General features: G+C 29.9%; 1 protein-coding gene across 10 annotated transcripts in view; it reads left to right on the top strand.

The window, feature by feature from the left end:
• LOC109603458 (fat-like cadherin-related tumor suppressor homolog) overlaps positions 1–27,082 on the top strand; it is a 156,278-nt gene continuing 129,196 nt past the window's right edge. For 9 of the 10 annotated variants that reach the window (XM_049964842.1, XM_049964837.1, XM_049964839.1 and 6 more), the window contains exons 1-2: positions 1–310; positions 20,549–20,599. The gene's annotated coding sequence lies outside the window, so the exon portion shown is untranslated. The remainder of the gene's footprint in view (positions 311–20,548; positions 20,600–27,082) is intronic. The other variant, XM_049964835.1, reaches the window with a different exon arrangement.

Raw genomic sequence — 27,082 nt, 5'->3', positions numbered from 1 at the left:
GCCGCCGCGGAGTAAAAGTAGGGATGGTGCCAGTGCCGCTAGCCCGCACTCCGAGCCGGCTCTTGTAAACAGTGTGGCCTGAGAGGCCGTTCCAGGTTGGTCGGTGTCGCCTTGCTTCTCGCGTACGCGCGCGTCTCTCAACGTGTTCCTCTCCTCGCAGAGTATCGTCGGTGTTCTATTCCGTATTGGGTTTTGTTTTGGTGATGCACGGTGATTGTGACCATGTGAGTGTGCAGGGTGTTCATGTTGTGCGCGGCGATGCGGTGATGTGTGGGTTAACGGCGTCTTCGCACCACTACGTTCTCTACCAGTAAGTTTGAACGCGCCCCGCCGGTGGTTGGGTGGCTGGGTGAGTGGTCGGGGCACGTTTGCAACTCCTCTCGTTTCCGCACGTGTTTTTGCCCGTTGGCCCAAACCCGTTTGTCGAGTACCTCCACCGGCAACCAACCAGTCAGGCTGCGTCAGCCGAGTGGTACCGGGAGGAGAACTAAAAGCAAAACCAAAAGCAAAGTTCACAATGCAGGAATGTAAATAAGTCACGATTTGTTTTGCGTTGAATAACGACTCGGACCAGGTACATTGATATTTGACCTTGTTTCTCAGTCGCCGCATACAACATGTAAATGTAAATGATCGTTCGGACTCGTACAGGTCTGCTGGGTATTGCTGAAACACGTAAAATGGCCGACGTTGATGCCTTCGAGCACCTGCCCACCGCACCACCGCACCACCGTTCTCTTTACGGTGTCTTCAGTAAATAAGTTGATAAAACTGCGGGTACCATTACCGTGTCTTTGGAGCCTGTATTTATACATTCAAACACCGTTTCCTTTTGCATTTGCCGGACCTTGAACGTCCGGGGGAAGGAATTTCATATTATGGCCAGACGACATTTCGCATAGAAATTATGTGTCGTGCTGCGGTCACTGCCACAGCTTTACAGGGGCTGTTCCGACTCGCCTCGAAGAATAGTTGAAATTGTTTTTTAGTTGAAGAGTAAACGTGGCAACGCCCATGTTGGAAAGTTCTTCGGTTTAGAGTCTAGACGAGGACACGCGACCTCAGGTATTTAAATAGGCGACCGCACGTTGTCATATTTACGGTGTTCGCAGACTGCAGGTAAATAACGTTGGATGCGAAATGCGAAACGCGAACGGAATGGAACTTGACTCGAGCTTCATGTAAATTGTGTTTCTGCCAAGATTTTGCCACCGAGGAACCAGGAGGTCTTTGCGGGATTCCGAAGCCAGTCTGTCATTGGGCTGACTTACAACAAAACAACATGTTAAACATGTTTAAAACGAAGAAATGATCATTTTCAAATACTTAATCCAGATCTGCCGTTTAACAATTGATTGATTATTAATAGAAACTGAAATTTAATACTGCCATCCAATCGTTATCATATTTGTTTGTTCTATGGTTACAACCAATATGTCAATTATTTTAATGTTTTTGATAGTTTCATTCACTTCTGTCATTCATTTAAACTAATATTTAAATGTTTGAAGTAATAAAAAGGTGGCACAACAAAATCAGCAGGAATTTCTGTAATAATAAATGAATATATCAATATTTTTTCAAGAAATCATATTTTTTACTAGACTCGAATATATTTAGTACTACATGATTTTCATTTTACGATTTTGTATCGTTTAATTTAGCATGAACACATTTCACTCATGTTTAATAAATTTTTTAACAATCTGTTACTAGTTAGTTTGATCTGGTACATTTTGAAATTTAGGTCGACATAAAAAATAAATTTAAAACTTTTCACAATAAATACATAAAAAACTAAAAAATAATAAAATATTAATTGTTTATATATTTTTAATTATCTCTTTATTTACCAATTTTCTGTTTAGAATTTACAATAAAATTAAAAATCAAAATTTCCATTCTATTTTATCAATTATTACTTTAATTACTGTTTAAGTATTACCTTTAATATAAAATAATTTTCAATTTAGACTTAAATTTTGTAAACAATATAAAATATAAATATATAATTTTTGACATATATGTCTATAAAGTTCAAGATTTGTTATAATTATTATGAAATATTAGCTTATTTATCAAGAATTTTAATGAAAAATCACTAAATTTAATTAAAAATATCCATCATTTTTAATAATTTTTAAATAATTTCAGCTAAATTTGAATAAGAATATTTAATAATGTTTGTCATATTTAGAATTTTAAGACATATTAATTATTAACTGCTTCATCAAGAATTTTTATGAAATATCACTAATATTAGCTGAATTTAGATAAAAATATTTAATATTTCTCATTTTTATTATTTTTTAATAAATTTTATTATTTATAATAGTTATTAACTGATTTATTAGAAATTTTGATTAAATATCATTAATAATAACTCAATTTAAATACAAATTATTAATATTTCTCATTTCTAGTAATTTTTAAAATGTTTTATTAATTATAATAATTATTGACTAATTTATTAAGAAATTTGATGAAATATCTCTAATATTAGCTGAATTTGGATAAGAATATTTAATACTATTTGTCATTTTTACTAATTTTTAAAGATTTTTATTATTTATAATAATTATTGACTGATTTATTAAGAAATTTGATGAAATATCTCTAATATTAGCTGAATTTGGATAAGAATATTTAATACTATTTGTCATTTTTACTAATTTTTAAAGATTTTTATTATTTATAATAATTATTGACTGATTTATTAAGAAATTTGATAAAATATCATTAATATTAGTTGAATTTGGATAACATTATTTAATACTATTTTGCATTTTTACTAATTCTTAAAGATTTTTATTATTTATAATAATTATTGACTGATTTATTAAGAAATTTGATGAAATATCACTAATATTAGCTGAATTTAGATAAGTATATTTAATAATATTCATCATTTTTAATAATTTTTTAAGGAATTTTAATATTTATAATAATTATTGTTTGATTCATCAAAAATTTTGATTAGTTTGATTTAAAAAAGAACATTTACGATATAATAATTATTAACTTTTTCATCAAGTATTTTGATGGAGTATTACTAATATTAACTGAATTTAGACCGTTTCGTGTATAAAAATATTAAGAGGATAATTTACCAGTTACGTAGATGTTATGTTTTTCAAAATTGCTTAAAAGTATATCATGTTGGACTTATTAATTGACCTCCTCAAAGTCCGGATCCAAATCCAACTGAAAACAACCTTATTGATTAAACATAAAAATAGTAAAGTTGCCTATTTCTCTGGCCACCACTATATATTTAAAATTTTAATACTAAATCAAACGACTCAAGTATAGTAAAAATATTAATTTTATGTTGAAATATTTAATGACTCTTTAATTAACATTTAATTTTAACTCTGGCCATAATTTTTTACCGATTTTGCGGTGCCAACTTCACATTAATTCATAATTGAATTCAAATATTAACATTTTTATTAATTAATTTCCTCTGAATTTCCAAATTGACTATTTAAAATTCGAATAAAATTAACTAAATCAAATTTTTCATTCAATTTCGCCCATTAAATTTTTTGCTCTTAATTTTTAATTATATTGTATCCAGTTATAAAACTATATTATACAAAATTCATTGCAGAAAATTTGTTTAAATATTAAATTTTCATACAATTTCATCAATTTCTTTATTGATTTTGATGTAATCATTATTTCTTGGATATTTTTGGTAATATAAAATAATAGACAGGAGCTAAAATAAGTAAAACACAGAGTTGGCCTCAAGTGGCTCAAGGCTCACGGCTCAAGTGCAGCTTCCGAAAACAAACCCGAAGTGGGAAAGAAAAAGATACATTTACCTAACATCAATTCGTCGGAACAGTAATTTTATTACACCAAAAACATTCCCGGGCCAGATGACTTAAAAAGGGCGGCGCAGCCCGGTCCGCCGTGTAGACATTTCTAATACTTACAGCCCATAATAAAAATAAATTGGGGATTAGTTACGCCTGTCCCCACACAATGACCCGCTCGAATATCCGTCATACAGTATATCCATCCACGAGCGGCCGCAAATAACTATTTTTTTCGTATTAATTTCCGACGTTGTGTACGCCGTTCAGTCCGGCATTTAAATTTTAAAACTCAATCAAAACTTTTCAATTTGCTTTTCTAATATTTATATATAGAATTTGGGGTGGAACAGCAAATAAACATTATTATCGTGACATTAATATGATTAATTAACCGGGAAACCGGCCAAAGGGCCGAAATAAAAATGTAGGACAAATTACAATTGAATATATGAATATTAATGTGGGCGGAATAAGTGAATTGCCAAAAGTTGGCGGTCGGATTATATTGAAATTCAGGTAAGTTTCCCCTGTGTTGACGGCCGGGGGAATTTACACTCGAATTCCCTTCCCACTAAACTGAAAAGAACTTTCCACAATTCATATTAAAAAAAGAAACAAATCATTTATTTGTGTGTCACAATATTAAATTTTCGAAGCGGGAATTACTCAACGTAAGTTATTGAGGCTCTTAAAATATAAATTCTATTTTGGTCTATCAGTACATCAAGTAACATTATGAATATTAACTGAACTATAGACATTTTTAAAGAATTTCAAGGTTTATAATAATTATTAATCTAATAGCTAAAATATTAGCTAGTTTATCAAAAATTTTACTATAAAATAATCAATATTAGCTGACTTAAATAAGAAAATCAATGATTTTTAGGTATACTTAAGAATTTCAACATTTTTTTTATAATTATGAAGAAATATTAGCTGATTTATAAAATATTTTAATAAAAAATAATCAATATTAGCTTATTTTATATAAGAATATTTAGTGACATTTGTCATTTTAAGTAATTTTTAAAGAATTTCAAGATTTTTGATTATTATTAAGAAATATTAACTGATTTATCGAAAATTTTAATAAAATTTAATCAATATTAGCTTATTTTATATAAGAATATTTAGTGACATTTGTCATTTTAAGTAATTTTTAGAGAATTTCCACATCTATGATAATTATTAAAAAATATTAGCTGATTTATCGAAAATTTTAATAAAAAATAATCAATATTAGCTTATTTTATATAAGAATCTTTAGTGACATTTATCATTTTAAGTAATTTTTAGAGAATTTCAAGATTTTTGATAATTATTAAGAAATATTAACTGATTTATCGAAAATTTCAATAAAATATAATCAATATTAGCTTATTTTATATAAGAATATTTAGTGACATTTGTCATTTTAAGTAATTTTTAAAGAATTTCCACATCTATGATAATTATTAAGAAATATTAGCTGATTTATCGAAAATTTTAATAAAAAATAATCAATATTAGCTTATTTTATATAAGAATCTTTAGTGACATTTATCATTTTAAGTAATTTTTAGAGAATTTCAAGATTTTTGATAATTATTAAGAAATATTAACTGATTTATCGAAAATTTCAATAAAATATAATCAATATTAGCTTATTTTATATAAGAATATTTAGTGACATTTGTAATTTTAAGTAATTTTTAAAGAATTTCCACATCTATGATAATTTTTAAGAAATATTAGCTGATTTATCGAAAATTTTAATAAAAAATAATCAATACTAGCTTATTTTATATAAGAATCTTTAGTGACATTTGTCATTTTAAGTAATTTTTAGAGAATTTCAAGATTTTTGATAATTATTAAGAAATATTAACTGATTTATGGAAAATTTTAATAAAATTTAATCAATATTAGCTTATTTTATATAAGAATATTTAGTGACATTTGTCATTTTAAGTAATTTTTAGAGAATTTCAAGATTTTTGATAATTATTAAAAAATATTAACTGATTTATCGAAAATTTTAATAAAATATAATCAATATTAGCTTATTTTATATAAGAATATTTAGTGACATTTGTTATTTTAAGTAATTTTTAAGGTTTTTGATAATTGTCATAAATCTTGAAATTTTTTATAAAATTTATAAAATATGATAATATATCATTAGATAGTTAAATTTGTACAATCTTAAGGCTCTATTATAATAAACATAGTCAAACTTGATTTGAATTTGAACAAAAATTTAGTATCTAATAATAAAAAATAATGTCACTTCGGTTCCTTTATTGTACAAAGGATATAAAATAGAGAAGATGGATCAAAGAAAACTCTTTCTTTTGTTGTTAAATTTATCGACTTCTGTTCAGCCAAACTGAAGTTGGTATGTTTCATTTTTATCAATGTTTAGCGTGGTACCACCATTTTTTTATGTTATATTACAAAAGGAATAGAGCAAAAAATATGACATATGTTCTTAAGATACATTATCAATGTTTTAAACACACTTTTAAATGGTAAATTAGTAAGAAAAATGTATTCATTTGATAAATGAGAGGTGTTAAACGTCCTAAATGTCACCTTTAGTCTCATTATCATTAATAATATTCGATTAATAGCCTCAGATATTTCGTCTAAGATATTTTATAATAAAAATTGTAAGTTTAATTGCATTAAAGTTGGGTCAGTCCGAAAGGAATCCACAACAAAGAAAACGAAACCCATAACACTAGAGATCCGAAGAATTTCTCCACTTCTCTTGCGTAGGCCTCGAACAGCGGAACTTTGCGTTGCCTCGTGCCCCGTGCCTCGTTGCGGCAGCGTTGCCGGAACATTTTCGATCAACCGGTTTGCCTACCAATTCCGTTTGTACCATTTATCCATTCATGACGAACGCAAGTAAAAGTAGAATGGTAATTGTGGACGGGGCCGCGTGTTTTACAACCGAAATACTCGTTTCCATCATTTTTCTTTTGGTTCTGGGAACGACGGCGGTGTTGCTTCGCTGTTGCTGTTACTGTTGCTGTTCACCGATAAGATGGAACAAAGTAAATACGACATGAAATCATCTGCTTTGATAAGATAGCACGTACAAAAAATAATTCTAAACAAACATCTAATAAAATTATTACATTATACACTTCGATGTGACTCAATTTCCAACGTACATTTAATAGTTTTCCACAGGAAAAAATGGGGATAATTCTTTGTCGTGAGGAACAACAGAGAAAGAGGTTGAAAACTTATGTTACTTTTGCTTAATTAAATTGTCTCCAAGCTTATAATTTCTACGTCTAACCTTCATCCATCTCGGGGTCAGTTACTGGTTACTTCCGAGAATCTGACTAAGGTCATTTCGCTTCGTCGTGTTGAAACAACAAATTAATTTGTGATATGATGTGCACATCACATAAAATTACTGACTCCCAATCAATCCGAGTTATTTTTAATGTGCCACTGCAAAAAATAGTTTTTACATAATACTATAAATTTATTTGTGAGCAACGAATAACTAAAATAACATTGACCTGGTTGGTGTATTGACCTGGGGAATACGTTTAAATATACTTCACCCTTGAAACTTTACAACTCCCAGGTAAAAATACATTTTCATCCGGATGATATGATAAAACATAGTTCAGTCAATATCCATAATTAGTCTGTTACGAAAAAAAATGTTACCCGGTGCATCGATACCAAAATAGAATTTATATTTATCAGAGGCTCAATAATTTACGTTCAACTAACTCCCGCTTCCGAAATTTAATGTTGTGACACGAATAAATGATTTGCGTTATTTTTTTTTTTTAATATAAATTGTGAAAAGTTCTTTTCAATTTAGTGGTTTAGTTGGGAGGGCCGTTGAGTGTAAATTCTTCTAGACATCAACACAAGGGATATAGACAAGGGTGTGTCTATAAAAGGTGGTTTTTTTGTTCATGTAAATTATTATTTGCCTCTCTTCTGGAGTGCAATGTTTCTTTCTTCCCAATGAAAGAAATTATGGAAATCCTATACATTTCTGGAAATAGCAAAAATTATAATGATAATAATATAATGATTTATAAAAAATTTTAATGAAAAATAATTAATATTAGCTTATTTTATTATAAGAATATTTAGTGACATTTGTCAGTAATAGAAGAAAGAGTATATTGTTCAAATTATTAAAATTACTAAAGTTTGACTGTGTTTTTTGTAATGGAGCCTTAAGAACGTACACATTAAACTATCTAATTAATAATTTATGTTTCCCTGGAAGTAGTGTATAATAAGTATTGCAAATTTTGAGATAACCTTTAAAATATGTATTCGTTATGAATGAATATTCATTTGTGTAGACACTGAAAAAGAAGGCAACATTAATAATTCACTTAAAACAAGATAAATTGTTTTCCCTTGAAAAAGAGTTGAATTATAAAAGGAATATCTCCCGACAGCAAATCATTTTAAAAGCTGTCTTTTATACTGAGAGAAATATAATTTTCTTAAAAGATTTATTTTTTGCCACTTCACATGTCTCGCTCCTTTGAAGCTGACATTTTTATGCGAATCGAATTCGCATCGTATTAAGTAATTGAACGCATACCTTGAACGGCTTTTGATAAAACACCTTTAAAGTGAACGAGTGAACGAACAACAGTTTGCTCAGCAATATTCGATTGTTACGGTAAATATTTATGCGGACAATTCAACGTTTGTTTTAATCAAGAGACGTGAGTGTGCGGTACGAACGTGCCCCAAACACAAACATAAACGTCTAATGTTGAATTTGTACAAAAAGTAAATTTTATACTCCGTTCCGTCAGGAAAAAAATTATCTTTTTCTTGTGTGGAGTCCTCGGTTATAAAACCTTTATGTGAGACCGATATTGGCAAAGTTGTGTGTTCCCTTAAGCCGATTTATCTGTCTAACAATGAGTATTGTTGCCGTAGAAATCCGTTTGTGCCGAATTGAAATGTAAAAACTATTTAAAACAAATCTATGTTTAGAGCTGACAGTGTGACGCACAGCCTTGAAGCGGCTCCGATTATCTCTCACATCTTCACAGTCACCAGAGGGTATAAACGTATAAACGTATAAATGTATATAAACAAACTGTTATGTAAACATTAGAAAAGACGTCTGGTTTATGTGAGCCGGCCCGGCCGGCGATGAACCGTTAAATATAGCAATCCGGGAATCTGTGGGGAGAGCAGGAGATGCGTTGCATTCCGCCCCCGGGGGTGCGTCTGTGTCCATTTAATTAAGCCTTTATTTTAGGTATGCGGGACTGTGTGCGGAATATTCCGAAATTTCGTTCCGGACTGATTGATTGATATTGTTCTGCATGGCAAAGTGACAAATATATATTTACTAATAATCTTTTCATCTATGTTTTGCTGCTTTAATATTTACTGATTTACTGCATTAGTTTGCTCTTAACTCGATAAGTAAGGTTAAAATAAACATTATTCCCTGAATAATGACCAAAATACTTCTTTAAACTATTTTATCTAACTATAAATAATGATAACCTGACTATAACAGTTGAACTAAAGACTATTAGACTTAAAATACAAGTAACACTTAAAAATTACTTTGATAAATTTTTATCAATATTAAACTGTTGCACTAAATCTAGAGTGTATTTACACAAGAGAATTTCATCAATATTAGCTGATTTTAAACAAGAATATTTAATGATTTTGTCATTTTAAGTAATTTGTAAAGAATTTTAAGATTTATTAAGAAATATAGCTGATTTATCAAAAATTTTAACAAAAAATAATCAATATTAGCTTATTTCATTAAGAAATTTTTAATGACATTTGTTATTTTAAGTAAATTTTATAGAATTTTTGATAATTATTAAGAAATATTAGCTGATTTATCAAAAATTTTAATAAAAAATAATCAATATTAGCTTATTTCATATAAGAATATTTAGTGACATTTGTCGTTTTAGATAATTTTTAAAGAATTTCAAGAGTTATGATAATTATTAAGAAAAACTAACTGATTTATCAAAAATTTTAATAAAAAATAATCAATTTTAGCTTATTTTATAGAAGAATATTTAGTGACATTTGTCATTTTAAGTAATTTTTAAAGCATTTCAAGATTTATGATAATTATTAAGAAAAATTAACTGATTTTTCAAAAATTTTATTAAAAAATAATCAATATTAGCTTATTTTATATAAGAATATTTAGTGACATTTGTCATTTTAAGTAATTTTTAAAAAATTTCAACATTTATGTTAATTATTAAGAAAAATTAACTGATTTATCAAAAATTTTAATAAGAAATAATCAATTTTAGCTTATTTTATAGAAGAATATTTAGTGACATTTGTCATTTTAAGTAATTTTTAGAGAATTTCAAAATTTATGTTAATTATTAAGGAATATTAGCTGATTTATCGAAAATTTTAATAAAAAATAATCAATATTAGCTTATTTTAGATAAGAATATTTAGTGACATTTGTCATTTTAAGTAATTTTTAAAAAATTTCAATATTTATGATAATTATTAAGAAATATTAGCTGATTTATAAAATATTTTAATAAAAATTAATCAATATTAGCTTATTTTATATAAAAATATTTAGTGACATTTGTCATTTTAAGTAATTTTTGAAGAATTTCAAGATTTATGTTAATTATTAAAAAAAATTAAATCATTTATCAAAAATTTTAATAAAAAATAATCAATATTAGCTTATTTTCTATAAGATTTATTTAGTGACATTTGTCATTGTAAGTAATTTTTAAAAAATTCTACGATTTATAATACTTATTGAGAACTATTCGGTTACATTTTTATTTATTTAAAAATAAAGTATATAATATCAATTATAACGTTCATTTTTATGTTATATTATTGAGTCTAAAAAAATATTTTTCAGACATTTTTAGTCTTAAATAATCACTTCATATCTTATGTGAATACACTAAAAATTCTGTATGTTACTCTGTACTTAGTTTTAATGGAGTATAGTTGTGACAATAATTTTTCCCATAAGGTTTTGTTCAATAATTAATAAATACAGAATTTATTTAACAATATTTTATTGTAAAGGGTTCAATGAATTGAAAATTCATTAAAACAATGCAATTTTATAAAATTCATGAATATTAAAAATTAATCTGTAAATTTATTACACAAATATAAATTAAAATACGTTTAGTTAGTCATTTTATTATACACAGTATCTGATTTATTATTTAATAATTTATATTTCGCAGTATAGTTAATAATATAAATTATTACATGCGTGTGAAATTTATTTAAAAATTCCATTGTGTGTTATCAATGTTAAACGTATTGATTAGGATTTGATTCAACAGTCCTCTGTGACATTCGCTTCAGGTTAATTAATTTTAAATAGCTGTTTATCACTAATTAACTAAGTGAAACCGAAGTTTTTTTAACCAAATTAGGAGTGCAGCATCACGTCTATTAATAAACGTCGTCTGGGAACATTAACCATCGAAACCGAAGCTCATATCCTCTTTGCGGCCTCATTAATGCTGTGTGCTCCAGGTATATTAAATCAAAATAGAAAACCGTTAGCATCCCCCATCGTTAATGCCTCCCAACTGAGCAATAACATAATGTGTCGATGAATAGTCAGTCCCCGGTTTCACAGTTTCACTCGTAAATAAGCAACAACCGAGTTTAGTGTTGGTAAATGATTTCCATCCAGTTTAGATGACAATTGACCCCGTGACTAGATAAATCATAAACCATCCACGATAAGCATCCATTGACTTACTTACTTACTTACTTACTTACTTCTTTGTTCTGAGCTAGTTCACTTGTTTAAATTAACTAACTAACACCGGAGTAATCGATTCAATATTTGAGTAATCCCGTTATTAATTAACACAATAATTAATTTAACTAATTTATGTCATAATTAGAAAACGTTTTTCATCTGGAATTAATTTTATCAATCTGCAATGTCCCATTTCGTATCCACAATAATTCATTATAATGAATTCAATTATTCGCTTTCATACCAACTCAATATGCCGATTTATTGTTAAATATTTGTTGCAGTCCCGGAATTTCATAAAGTGCTTATTTCAAACATCGATAAAATAAATATTATTTTTCCTTTGTGGTCTGTTGTTTTTTATTTTTATTTTTGTTTGACCATAAAATAATTTAATCTGCAAAAAAACTAATAATTTATTTAGTACTTCAATGCGGAAAAAGCAATTTGTAATTTAAAACATTTATAACTCAAGTTTAAATATTAATCAAGGAAATAAATATTTTTAGGGTTGGTCATGAATAAAATGAAATATTTAAATATAAATATAATACTTGAACTGCGCATGACTGTTGCTCACCTTATGTGAATGCACTATAGGATATTCAAGTTGGTAATTAAAACTTATGTATATTCACATTTTGAATGATTAAAACGACTTGAAAGAAGAACGAGTGTAAAGGAAAATAATTGTGGCGAGTGTGATTTATGAATAGTAAAATTAGAATTCAATAACTGGTTATTTTCCATTTTTCGTAGAGTAAATAATTTTCCACTTTCCCCGTGCAGAGTCAAATGGCACGCATTCGGATGGTTTTATGAGCCACTAAAGGTAAAATACGGCGTTGCGGAGCCAACGAACCCAGAATTTATTTCACTAAAATAAATCATACATATGCATATGTAATCTATGATCCAAACACACAACAGTACGAGTCACACTTTGTTTCCGTTTACCTCTTTCCCTGATTATTTTTCCAATGCTAATTGTTAAGATAAATCTACAACGAATTACACTAATTGTATTTTAATAGAAACGTTTCGATGGAAATCAATAAAAGCCCCACTTTACGTGTGTCTGAACATATTTCACGCTGGCACGTTACCGAAGTGTTTACTGGATGTGTTATTAACTGAAATTATGAAATTCCGAAGGACTTTTATCTGTATAATTAAGTGCCATTTGATATGTTGAAGGAAATTAAGATTTGAAAATCATTCCCCAACATCTGGCGTGCTAAATTAAATTAAACAGGGATTTAACTGGCTCCTATAAATATACCACCCCGCAACTAAATTGTGTTTTAGTTGGAAACACTACGCGGCGGCACAGAAGCTGACGAGGGCGTCCCGTGTCGTGACAATGCCATAAAACACTGTTAAAAATACTGTTGCCAAGGATGCATCCTTGTTGACGTCCTAATCCCGAAAGTCATCGGCCAATTCACTAATTCAAAACTCAAACAGATCAATCACGTGATGGAAGAGGCAAGTTTGCTCATGTTCCCGTGCTAATTAGAAAGTTTCCCCCCTCGAAGCTAGTTTGCACGTTGAACCAGTGCTCAGGTTTTATTTGGCGGCGAAAAAAAATTAAATGCTCCGAGCGAGGAATCTGGATATCATGTTAACAAACTTTATTATATTGCCAATGGGGGATTGCAGAAATAGCTGGGGATATATGTCAGGGGATTTGGCCAGACTTACTAGGATTGAACAAATGATTGGACAAACCCTCATTTACAAAATAAACGTACGTTACATGATATATAAATATCGTATTTATCAGCGATCCCCTTTCATTTATCACGGACAAATTAACCCTATCGGACTGTTCGAGATTCTATTTTTAATTATTGCTGGATTAACTCGTCGTTAACGTTAAACGTTTTCTCTCTATTCTCTTTGTATTATACGTTTTCTCATATCACAAATTACTATTGATGGAAACTATCGAGTTGTTCCAACACTGCCAATTAATTATTCACTTTTTATTACTGCTGTGTTGGGGAATTCAATTGTTTATAACTGTTCGAATTAATTTATCCGATAATTGAACGTTATTCGAACATTTCACTTATTTATTATAATATTTACCTTCGATACTTCATAATACATGGAACTAAATCGAATAATATTCAATTATTCATTATAAATCCTTATGAGGATTCTTTATTCAATGGTTAATATAATTTGATATTTCATAACATGAAAATATATATGTTTTATTCATTTATTTTGTTGAACTGGTGATGGAAACTATCGAATGATATTCAGTCATCATAATTATTCATTATAATCCTTATAATTCTTATGAGGATTCTTGATTCTATAGTAAATATAGTTTGATATTTCATAACTTTAAAATAAATATGTTTTATTAATTTATTTAATGAATTAGTGATGGAAACTATCAAATGATATTCAGTCATCTTAATTATTCATTATAATCCTTATAATTCTTATGAGGTTTCTTTATTCAATGGTTAATATAATTAGATATTTCATAACATGAAAATAAGTAAATTTTATTTATTTATTTTGTTGAATTAGTGATGGAAACTATCGAATGATATTCAGTCATCTTAATTATTCATTATAATCCTTATAATTCTTATGAGTATTTTTTATTCAATGATTAATATAATTAGATATTTCATAACATGAAAATAAGTAAATTTTATTTATTTATTTTGTTGAATTAGTGATGAAAAGTATCGAATGATATTCAGTCATTTTAATTATTCATTATAATCCTTATAATCCTTATGATTATTCTTTATTCAATGATTAATATAATTTGATATTTCATAACATGAAAATATATATGTTTTATTCATTTATTTTGTTGAATTAGTGATGGAAAATATCGAATGATATTCAGTTATCTTAATTATTCATTATAATCCTTATAATTCTTATGAGGTTTCTTTATTCAATGGTTAATATAATTAGATATTTCATAACATGAAAATAAATAAGTTTTATTTATTTATTTTGTTGAATTAGTGATGGAAACTGTCGAATAATATTCGATATATTATAATCCTTATAATTCTTATGAGGATTCATTATTCAATGATTAATATAATTTGATATTTCATAATATGAAAATAAATATGTTTTATTCATTTATTTTGTTGAACTGGTGATGAAAACTATCGAATGATATTCAGTCATCTTAATTATTCATTATAATCCTTATAATCCTAATGAGTATTCTTTATTCAATGATTAATATAATTTGATAAGGTGAGAAAAGCTGCACCCCGCACTTCGCCAAAACGGTATAACAATTACATGGGAATTTCGGGCTCATTTTGGGCTAATTTCGGCCCAAAAGTAAAAATTTTGGGCTCGAAAAATAACCGCTTTTTTTTTCATTTTAAAGTGCGGGGTGTAGCTTTACCGTAAAGCTACACCCCGCACTGAGTTTCAAAGGCTGGGGCTATCGAATCAAAAAAATTTGCATGCAGGAATTTCGGGCTCTTTATGGGCTCACGAATGGTCAAAAGAAAAAAAATGTAGCTCAAAAAATAATGGGTGATTTTTAAAATTTTAAGATTTCTACGTACTTGCACTTTTCTCATTGACATTACACGGTTAATTCTGTCGATTCCGAAGTGTTCTTGGTACTGAAATTTCGGGCTCTTTAAGGGTTAATTTCGGCCCAAAAGAAAAAATTTTGGGCTCGAAAAATAACCGTTTTTTTTTTTTATTTTTAATGTGCGGGGTGCAGCTTTACCGTAAAATTAGACTCCGCGCTGAGTTTCAAGGGGTGGGGTTATCGAATCAAAAAATTTTATATGCAGGAATTTCGGGCTCTTTACGGGCTCACCAATGATCAAAAGAAAAAATATGTAGCTCAAAAAATAATGGGTGATTTTTAAAATTTTAGGATTTCTACGTACTTGCACTTTTCTCATTGACATTACACGGTTAATTCTGTCGATTCCGAAGTGTTCTTGGTACTGAAATTTCGGGCTCTTTAAGGGTTAATTTCGGCCCAAAAGAAAAAATTTTGGGCTCGAAAAATAACCGTTTTTTTTTTATTTTTAATGTGCGGGGTGCAGCTTTACCGTAAAATTAGACTCCGCGCTGAGTTTCAAGGGGTGGGGTTATCGAATCAAAAAATTTTATATGCAGGAATTTCGGGCTCTTTACGGGCTCACCAATGATCAAAAGAAAAAATATGTAGCTCAAAAATTAATGGGTGATTTTTGAAATTTTAGGATTTCTACGTACTTGCACTTTTCTCATTGACATTACACGGTTAATTCTGTCGATTCCGAAGTGTTCTTGGTACCGAAATTTCGGGCTCTTTAAGGGTTAATTTCGGCCCAAAAGAAAAAATTTTGGGCTCGAAAAATAACCGTTTTTTTTTTATTTTTAATGTGCGGGGTGCAGCTTTACCGTAAAATTAGACTCCGTGCTGAGTTTCAAGGGGTGGGGTTATCGAATCAAAAAATTTTATATGCAGGAATTTCGGGCTCTTTACGGGCTCACCAATGATCAAAAGAAAAAATATGTAGCTCAAAAAATAATGGGTGATTTTTGAAATTTTAGGATTTCTACGTACTTGCACTTTTCTCATTGACATTACAGGGTTAATTCTGTCGATTTCGAAGTGTTCTTGGTACTGAAATTTCGGGCTCTTTAAGGGTTAATTTCGGCCCAAAAGAAAAAATTTTGGGCTCGAAAAATAACCGTTTTTTTTTTTATTTTTAATGTGCGGGGTGCAGCTTTACCGTAAAATTAGACTCCGCGCTGAGTTTCAAGGGGTGGGGTTATCGAATCAAAAAATTTTATATGCAGGAATTTCGGGCTCTTTATGGGCTCACGAATGGTCAAAAGAAAAAAAATGTAGCTCAAAAAATAATGGGTGATTTTTAAAATTTTAAGATTTCTACGTACTTGCACTTTTCTCATTGACATTACACGGTTAATTCTGCCGATTCCGAAGTGTTCTTGGTACTGAAATTTCGGGCTCTTTAAGGGTTAATTTCGGCCCAAAAGAAAAAATTTTGGGCTCGAAAAATAACCGTTTTTTTTTTTATTTTTAATGTGCGGGGTGCAGCTTTACCGTAAAATTAGACTCCGTGCTGAGTTTCAAGGGGTGGGGTTATCGAATCAAAAAATTTTATATGCAGGAATTTCGGGCTCTTTACGGGCTCACCAATGATCAAAAGAAAAAATATGTAGCTCAAAAAATAATGGGTGATTTTTAAAATTTTAGGATTTCTACGTACTTGCACTTTTCTCATTGACATTACAGGGTTAATTCTGTCGATTCCGAAGTGTTCTTGGTACTGAAATTTCGGGCTCTTTAAGGGTTAATTTCGGCCCAAAAGAAAAAATTTTGGGCTCGAAAAATAACCGTTTTTTTTTTTATTTTTAATGTGCGGGGTGCAGCTTTACCGTAAAATTAGACTCCGTGCTGAGTTTCAAGGGGTGGGGTTATCGAATCAAAAAATTTTATATGCAGGAATTTCGGGCTCTTTACGGGCTCACCAATGATCAAAAGAAAAAATATGTAGCTCAAAAAATAATGGGTGATTTTTGAAATTTTAGGATTTCTACGTACTTGCACTTTTCTCATTGACATTACAGGGTTAATTCTGTCGATTTCGAAGTGTTCTTGGTACTGAAATTTCGGGCTCTTTAAGGGTTAATTTCGGCCCAAAAGAAAAAATTTTGGGCTCGAAAAATAACCGTTTTTTTTTTTATTTTTAATGTGCGGGGTGCAGCTTTACCGTAAAATTAGACTCCGCGCTGAGTTTCAAGGGGTGGGGTTATCGAATCAAAAAATTTTATATGCAGGAATTTCGGGCTCTTTATGGGCTCACGAATGGTCAAAAGAAAAAATATGTAGCTCAAAAAATAATGGGTGATTTTTAAAATTTTAGGATTTCTACGTACTTGCACTTTTCTCATTGACATTACACGGTTAATTCTGTCGATTCCGAAGTGTTCTTGGTACTGAAATTTCTACTCAAAATTAAAAATTTTGGGCTCCAAAAATCGATTTTTTATTTAATTGTTAATTAAGTTTGTGTGTAAGTCCACTTATTGAAAATATGCAGTTGGATACGGTGATTTGGAAATTTCAGGCTTTTTATATACTAAATAATGTTCATAAGTAAAAAATTTAGGCAGTTGTCTTGTATGAATTACCGTTTTGGTAAGGGCTAATTTTTTTATATTTTATATAAATTTATGTTACGCAGTCTCGTTGTTTTAAATTTGTTGTTTAAATAATTGTACCTTTCAGATTAGATGTTTTGAATAAAACACTCTGTTTTTCGGGTTGAACATGGTTTGAGTACTATGTTTATTCAAAAAATAATTTAAAAAAATAAAATAGTTATTTCTGAAAACCTTCACTAAGTGATTTTCGAATATATAATGACATGAGGTTGGATATCTTTATTTTTTAGAGGAAATTCGCCAATTTTTAGGTCATCGATTTCTGTCCACGTGCGATCTTCATAATAAATTGCAGCAGTGTAATGCTGCACCGAGAAATCAACATTTTCTTTGTTCCTTGATTTTTGGGCCGAAATTAACCCTTAAAGAGCCCGAAATTTCAGTACCAAGAACACTTCGAAATCGACAGAATTAACCCTGTAATGTCAATGAGAAAAGTGCAAGTACGTAGAAATCCCAAAATTTCAAAAATCACCCATTAATTTTTGAGCTACATATTTTTTCTTTTGATCATTGGTGAGCCCGTAAAGAGCCCGAAATTCCTGCATATAAAATTTTTTGATTCGATAACCCCACCCCTTGAAACTCAGCGCGGAGTCTAATTTTACGGTAAAGCTGCACCCCGCACGTTAAAAATAAAAAAAAAAACGGTTATTTTTCGAGCCCAAAATTTTTTCTTTTGGGCCGAAATTAACCCTTAAAGAGCCCGAAATTTCAGTACCAAGAACACTTCGAAATCGACAGAATTAACCCTGTAATGTCAATGAGAAAAGTGCAAGTACGTAGAAATCCCAAAATTTCAAAAATCACCCATTAATTTTTGAGCTACATATTTTTTCTTTTGATCATTGGTGAGCCCGTAAAGAGCCCGAAATTCCTGCATATAAAATTTTTTGATTCGATAACCCCACCCCTTGAAACTCAGCGCGGAGTCTAATTTTACGGTAAAGCTGCACCCCGCACATTAAAAATAAAAAAAAAACGGTTATTTTTCGAGCCCAAAATTTTTTCTTTTGGGCCGAAATTAACCCTTAAAGAGCCCGAAATTTCAGTACCAAGAACACTTCGGAATCGACAGAATTAACCGTGTAATGTCAATGAGAAAAGTGCAAGTACGTAGAAATCCTAAAATTTTAAAAATCACCCATTATTTTTTGAGCTACATATTTTTTCTTTTGATCATTGGTGAGCCCGTAAAGAGCCCGAAATTCCTGCATATAAAATTTTTTGATTCGATAACCCCACCCCTTGAAACTCAGCGCGGAGTCTAATTTTACGGTAAAGCTGCACCCCGCACATTAAAAATAAAAAAAAAACGGTTATTTTTCGAGCCCAAAATTTTTTCTTTTGGGCCGAAATTAACCCTTAAAAAGCCCGAAATTTCAGTACCAAGAACACTTCGGAATCGACAGAATTAACCGTGTAATGTCAATGAGAAAAGTGCAAGTACGTAGAAATCTTAAAATTTTAAAAATCACCCATTATTTTTTGAGCTACATTTTTTTTCTTTTGACCATTCGTGAGCCCATAAAGAGCCCGAAATTCCTGCATGCAAATTTTTTTGATTCGATAGCCCCAGCCTTTGAAACTCAGTGCGGGGTGTAGCTTTACGGTAAAGCTACACCCCGCACTTTAAAATGAAAAAAAAAGCGGTTATTTTTCGAGCCCAAAATTTTTACTTTTGGGCCGAAATTAGCCCAAAATGAGCCCGAAATTCCCATGTAATTGTTATACCGTTTTGGCAAAGTGCGGGGTGCAGCTTTTCTCACCTAATAAATATTCCTTTATTTATTGAACTAGTGATGAAAACTGTCAAATGATATTTAATCACTTATCATAATTATTCATTATAAATTCTCATAATTAAATTTCATCAGAATAATGATAATTAGAAGACTTTTAAAGGTGTTTATTATAATAAAAAATTAGTTACCTTTTATAATTTAATAGTTTTTATTCAATAATTGCCATTATAAATATAAAAATGTCTTAAGAAACATTTGTAAAATAAAGAAAATTGATAATAAGAAGCTTTTTATAATGCGAGTATTTTACTGAAGCCCATTTTTTTTAATCTCAGATACAATACAAACAGAAAGTTCGAATGAAAAGAAGATTGTCTTCGCGAGTAATAATTTATGATTGCGAAGCTCGCAAATGGCAAAACGTACACAGTCCCGAAAAACACGATCCTAATAAAAATTCCCGACAAATCTGAAAGAATAAAACAAAATACGGAGATAATATTCGGTGCCCCCTTTTAACTACGTACAAAACACGTGCCGATAATGTAAATCGTGGTTGCCGTGTTCTCTTCATCCCCCCCACCCCCCGAGAGTGCAGCCGTTGTTTTCATCGAACTCAATTTGCCTCATTCAAGATGAAAAGTCCCCTCTAACGAGACGGTTTGCGGGTTTATTCAAACAATTTTCCGGTCATGATGTTATTAGTTCGAGTCTGGGCGACCAACAGCTTAGAGACAAATGAAGTGCACTTATGTAGAATGAAAAGTGCCGTGGAAACAGATTTCCCGGAATATTAGCAAAGTGATAACGTTACGAATATCTAATATGAAACGTGATTCGTTTACTGTTAGAAATGTTACTTTGCGACAACAGGTTGTTTATGTCAGGATTTTACTCATTTCACGTCTCAAACACATCTTCCTTTTCTTCCTTCTATGGCCTACAACATAAACTAATTAAGTTATTTTTTACTTCTGTACTCATTTATTTATATATTCCTTTGTTTACAGATGACATTTTACTGGAACAACAAATTTGGGTTCCCTATTGTGAATTAAATGGTACGTATTTGTATATTTTTTATCAGACATTTGGAACAGAATAAATACTTGAAAAACATAACATTACGTCTCTGATTATCACTGATAATGATCGAAATATTTGTATTCTGATAATATTAAAAGGTAAATACTTCCAGGAATAACAATTTGTTCAAATAAATAGAAATAATACATATACAGGGCAATCATCTAATTTATTCATTAATTTATTTTACTTTTTCTCATTTATTTTGAACCAAATTTCACTTCTGAGTTTTCTGGAAGTAACTATTATTTTTAACGGAACACACTGTATATATTTTCTTTTTTAAATTCTACGTATAATTGCAAATAAAATGGCTATACCATGTCTTATACCTAAATCCAATAGTTTTTGAATTATTAATTTCTTTCTAATAATTTTGATAGATTCAGATCGTTTAACTAAAATATCTGTAAATCCACCAATTTTGATGACAGAAAGTTAATTTTTGGTATACACGTTAACCAATAACCATCCTATAAAAAGCCATTATTAGTACTCTAAAATTATATACAGGGTGTTTGTTATTTACTTTTAATTTAGAGTATCTTAAAATATTATTAATTTTGTTATTCTCCACTCTGTATATTTTTGGATTTTTAAATTCTACAAATAATTGCAAATAAAATGACTATACTATGTCTTATACCTAAACCCAATAGTTTTTGAATTATTAATTTTTTTCTAATAATTTTGATAGATTCACATGGTCTAACTAAAATATCTGTAAATCCACCAATTTTGATGATAGAAATTTAATTTTTGGTATACACGTTAACCAAAGACCATCCTATAAAAAGCCATTATTAGTACTCCAAAATTTTATACAGGGTGTTCATTATTTACTTTTAATTTAGAGTATCTTAAAATATTAATAATTTTATTATTCTCCATGGAACACTCTGTATATTTTTGGATTTTTAAATTCTACAAATAATTGCAAATAAAATGACTATACTATGTCTTATACCAAAACCCAATAGTTTTTGAATTATTAATTTTTTTCTAATAATTTTGATAGATTCAGATGGTCTAACTAAAATATCTGTAAATCCACCAATTTTGATGACAGAAAGTTAATTTTTGGTATAGACGTTAAGCAATAACCATCCTATAAAAAGCCATTATTAGTACTCTAAAATTGTATACAGGGTGTTTGTTATTTACTTTTAATTTAGAGTATCTTAAAATATTTATAATTTTATTATTCTCCGTGGAACACTCTGTATATTTTTGGATTTTTAAATTCTACAAATAATTGCAAATAAAATGACTATACTATGTCTTATACCAAAACCCAATAGTTTTTGAATTATTAATTTTTTTCTAATAATTTTGATAGATTCAGATGGTCTAACTAAAATATCTGTAAATCCACCAATTTTGATGACAGAAAGTTAATTTTTGGTATACACGTTAAGCAATAACCATCCTATAAAAAGCCATTATTAGTACTCTAAAATTGTATACAGGGTGTTTATTATTTACTTTTAATTTAGAGTATCTTAAAATATTAATAATTTTGTTATTCTCCATGGAACACTCTGTATATTTTTGGATTTTTAAATTCTACAAATAATTGCAAATAAAATGACTATACTATGTCTTATACCTAAACCCAATAGTTTTTGAATTATTAATTTTTTTCTAATAATTTTGATAGATTCACATGGTCTAACTAAAATATCTGTAAATCCACCAATTTTGATGAAAGAAATTTAATTTTTGGTATACACGTTAACCAAAGACCATCCTATAAAAAGCCATTATTAATACTCCAAAATTGTATACAGGGTGTTCATTATTTACGTTTAATTTAGAGCATTTTATAATATCAATAATTTTGTTATTTTTGTTGTACAGTTAAAATTGTACAGAGATTAAAGTGTGAAGCAATGTATTATGACAATTTACGTGTTTTGAAGAAGTAAAGTATTAAAACAGCTTCAATATCCGTCAGGAAAGTGGTGCAGTTAGACCGAGTTTCTTAAGGAGGTGTCCAACTACAACATAAGACTCATAAGAATATGTGGGGGAAGGGAATCAATAATATTGAAATGTTTGATTAAAAAAATAATAATTTTATGTACGTAGTGAAAAATTTACAGGAATAAATCAATGTAATAAATGAACTACTGACAGTTTATGAATTTTTCTTTAAAATTAAAGTGGTGATCAGATTAAAGTAAATTTGACAACTTACAACAGTTAAAAACTGGCCTGATTCATCGTTTACCAACTTCCAACTGATAAACGGAGGAAGGAAGATCACCGACCAGTAGTTAGATGCCTGGCAGGCTTTCCAGCTTGAAACCAATTCAAACAAAACAAGAGGATCAAATCCGTGACATATCTGCCCCGTCTACAATCACCGCAGCTTCCGCTCACCTAATTGCTTAGCATTTTTATCAAGCCGAACCTGAGGACGTGGCCATCGTAAAAAAATATTTATTTGGGGTCCGCCCGAAAGTCATGCACGGAGAAAAGTTGGTCCGACACGCAAACCCATAAATTCGTCGGCGGAAAATCGGTTTCTCCTTAGATAATTTAAACCATTTCACTAGCACATAAATCATATATCTTCGGGGGGTTCGTTCGGAGGGCGTTTGTCTCTGCCGCAGAAACATGTTTAAATTTTAATATTTTATGAGCGGGCCAAGAAGTAACATATTCTCCAGATCTGGTTTTTTGGGGGGTTTGTGTAGAAATCCACGTTTGATCAGATGGGGCCTTTGATGTGTTGGCTTAATTAATGGAATAAATGCAGGTGAGCCACAACGACGAGTTTTAACGGGGATTATGACTGAAAGCAATTCCACTAATTGACTGACGAGAGAGCAGCACAGATCGTTAATGAAACAAATTCGAGGCAAAGTTCTTTCTAATCGATTGGAGGCAAATTAAAGTCGATTGGTAGAAAATCGAGTTAGGGGCAGCGCAGAAAAGAAACACACAAACTAACGGGATTAGAAAGGTTGCGTTAAATAATTAAATTTCACGTACTTAATAAAAAGTGTGTCTGGTCGGGAGTTAATGAAACAAATATAATCAGATTGTTAACACCCGTTCGATCACGTAATAGGTCGGTGTCGTATTTAAAGGCGACGTCCCGTTCCATCGGAAACATGTTTTAAATTAAATCCACCGAGGTCCGGAAAATATAAGAAAGATTGAATTATTTCTAGTGGCTTGGAAGTTTAGTTTAGTGCAGCGTTGAGCAACTCACTTTTAGCTTGGTAATAAGATCCTGTTTCTCTTTCCTTCGGATGTTGCGCTGCATTTTTCATTTAATAACCCTTAAACATTTTTTAAAATGACTAACTACATTACCATCCGTCCGTCCCTCATTTAATTTGCTACGATACTGATTTTTAAACATCCAAAGGGGGAACGGGGGGAAATAAAAGGATTTCATGTTAATTCAGACAGGCTTTAATAATAAGGAACCGTAATACTAGAATATTTGCATATCAATGAATTTAAATTATCCAGTGAATGTACAAGAAAATTTCACTTTCTCTTCGAAATGTCCTGCCAACGTAAATCACTTTATTCAGTCTTAATAAATTTTGACAATTGTGCCAGGCAGAATTTACATTGACGTCAACATAAAGAGGCAATTAAATTATGCATTAACAAATAATTACGAAATAATATCAAAAAGCAAAGTAAAACAAGTCTTCATATGTTCAGAGTTGAATGAAACAATTGTTTTGGAAAACATCAAAGCGACCCATTTAGATTTCAACGTGCAGATTAATAAATTAATTATCCTGACAAAGTTAATAACGTGGGATTAAAATATCAAGTAATTTGATACGATTTTATATAACTTTTACCATTTATTATATTAAATTTATTTACTTGTTTCTACAACTTTAAAAATCTGACATAAATATCAAATAAATTATTTTCTGCGTATTCAGAAACAACTTGCCCATTTTGTATATCTAAATCAATTTTACTGTGACAAAACTGATGTTTTAAGATGCACTAAATTAACGTAAACAATGAACATTCTGTATAAAATTTGGGAGTACTAATAATGTCTTTTAGTTGAATGGTTATTGGTCAACTTTACTTTAATTTTAAAGAAAGATTCATAAACTGTCAGTGGTTCATTTGTTTTATTGATTTATTCCTGTAAATTTTTCACTACACACATAAAATTATTATTTTTTTAATCAAATATTTCAATATTATTGATTTCCTTCCCCCACATATTCTTATGAGTCTTATGTTGTAGTTGCACACCTTCTTAAGAAACTCGGTCTAGCTGCACCACTTTCCTGACGGATATTGAAGCTGTTTTAATACTTTACTTCTTCAAAACATCATCATACATTGCTCTACACTTTAGTCTCTGTACAATTTTACCTTGTACAAAGTGTTCCATATAGAATAACAAAATTATTGATATTTACTCTAAATTAAACGTAAATAACGAACACCCTGTATAAAATTTTAGAGTACTAATAATGATTTTTTATAGGATGATCTTTGGTTAACGTGTATACCAAAAATTAACTTTCTATCATCAAAATTGGTAGTTTTATAAATATTTTAGTTAGACCCTCTGAGTGTATAAAAAATTATTAGAAAAAAATAAATAATTCAAAAACTATTGGGTTTAGGTATAAGACACAGTATACCCATTTTATTTGCAATCATACGTAGAATTTAAAAATGTAAATGTATACAGGGTGTTCCATTAAAAATAATGGTCTTTGGTTAATTATATTAATATTCAACTTTCCATCCACAAAACATCAATAATTTTGTTATTCTCTATGGAACACTCTGTATATTTTTGGATTTTTAAACTCTACATACATTTGCAAATAAAATGTCTATACCATGTCTTATACCCAAACCCAATAGTTTTTGAGTTATTTTTTTTTTTTTCTAAAAGGTTTGTCAGAATCAGATGTTTTAATTAAAATGATAAAATCACCAAATTTGATTACTACACAGACCATCCTATAAAAAGTCATTGTTGATACTCCCAAGTTTTATACAGGTTGTATTATTATTAATATTTTTAATGGAAAATAAAAAAATATTCATAACTAAATATAATTAAAAATGGTTTTCAACAGACCAAATTGTCAAATTGAATTTAATATGATCAAGTTTTAAAGAAAGGTTTCTATTTCCGGTTACTTGGGGGAAACACCGGGGACGGAGGTTTGATTACAAAAATGTTTTAAGGGGTCAAGTTTCAGGAAATAAGAAAAAATTCAATTCCGAAGTAATTTAATCATGTGCCTACTTAATTTCACTTCATCCAGTCTTTATCGTAATTGAAAGAAGAAAAACATGAGTTTATGAAATTGATTTGAGTTGGAAGCATTTAAGGGTTATTTCGATAAATTAGACGCTATCAATAAATTAACCTTTATTGTCGGTATCAATTTTGAAATCAAAGACATGCACATTGATTAATCGGTTAATTAATCACAGTAGGCCATAATCGTCGCAGTAATTCATCCCTAAACAAGATATGTGTGTTAATGAGACTTATACAATAGCATTACGTTACATGCTAACACAGACCATTTGTATGGGGATGATATATTTAATGCCTTTCAGGGAATCCCCGACGAACTTGACAGGTTCTTCGTGTTAATGCGGTCGACACCTTAATCACAATGCAGATGTTCCTCACGATTAATTGTTTCTGCATTCCTGCAGACTCGAATATTCGAATATTCGAATATTCGAATATTTTGCTGCTGAAAAAAACCCGGATGAATTTGTCAAACGTTGACAAAATGGAAATTAATATAAAGCGTTCGACCGCACATGAACCTGACACATTACAAACACCGTCCGTGCATGCTCTATTTATAAACGCAAAAGGTTGCAGTAATTAATAGGGCCATGAATCTTTTGTGTGTGCTGCTTCAGTTTCGGTCAGATATGCATTTATTGAAGCTAAATACCGTCATCATTAATCCGCTGCGGCCTCGTGCTTTGTGTTTGCGGATGCTGTTTAACTTTTTACGGATTTTGCAATTGCTGCTGAATTTGTAGGCGGTGCCAGGAGACGGTCACTTAGATATTCAAAGCGATTCGACATGGAAAGTGGACGACCGCCATTCCGTTGCGTGTAAATATTGTTAGCATGTAAAAATATTCCCCTCGTTCGTCCCGTTCCGTCTTTTAACCTTAGATGACACTGTTTTCAGCTTTATGAATTATGCATTTTTCTGAGTAACAGGTTTCAGAAAACAATTTCGTAAATATGAGGCCGCCGTTTACCTTTGTTTATTCTGATGCTTAAGCGAATAAAGGTATTACTGAAATGGATGAACATTTTAGAAAGAATCTTGTACATAATGTACTCTGGTTGGCAAGAGTTAGTTCTATGAGATTATGAATGAATGAATGAACACATGCTTTACTAATCCGCATAGATCTGTCTCCTTAAAGACTCTAAGTATTCTCTAGTGTATTAT

This window comes from Aethina tumida, chromosome 3, assembly GCF_024364675.1.
Source record: "Aethina tumida isolate Nest 87 chromosome 3, icAetTumi1.1, whole genome shotgun sequence".
Taxonomy (NCBI): Eukaryota; Metazoa; Arthropoda; class Insecta; order Coleoptera; family Nitidulidae; genus Aethina; species Aethina tumida.
The sequence above is the reverse complement of the archived record's forward strand: the minus strand, read 5'-3'. Positions and strand labels throughout refer to the sequence as shown.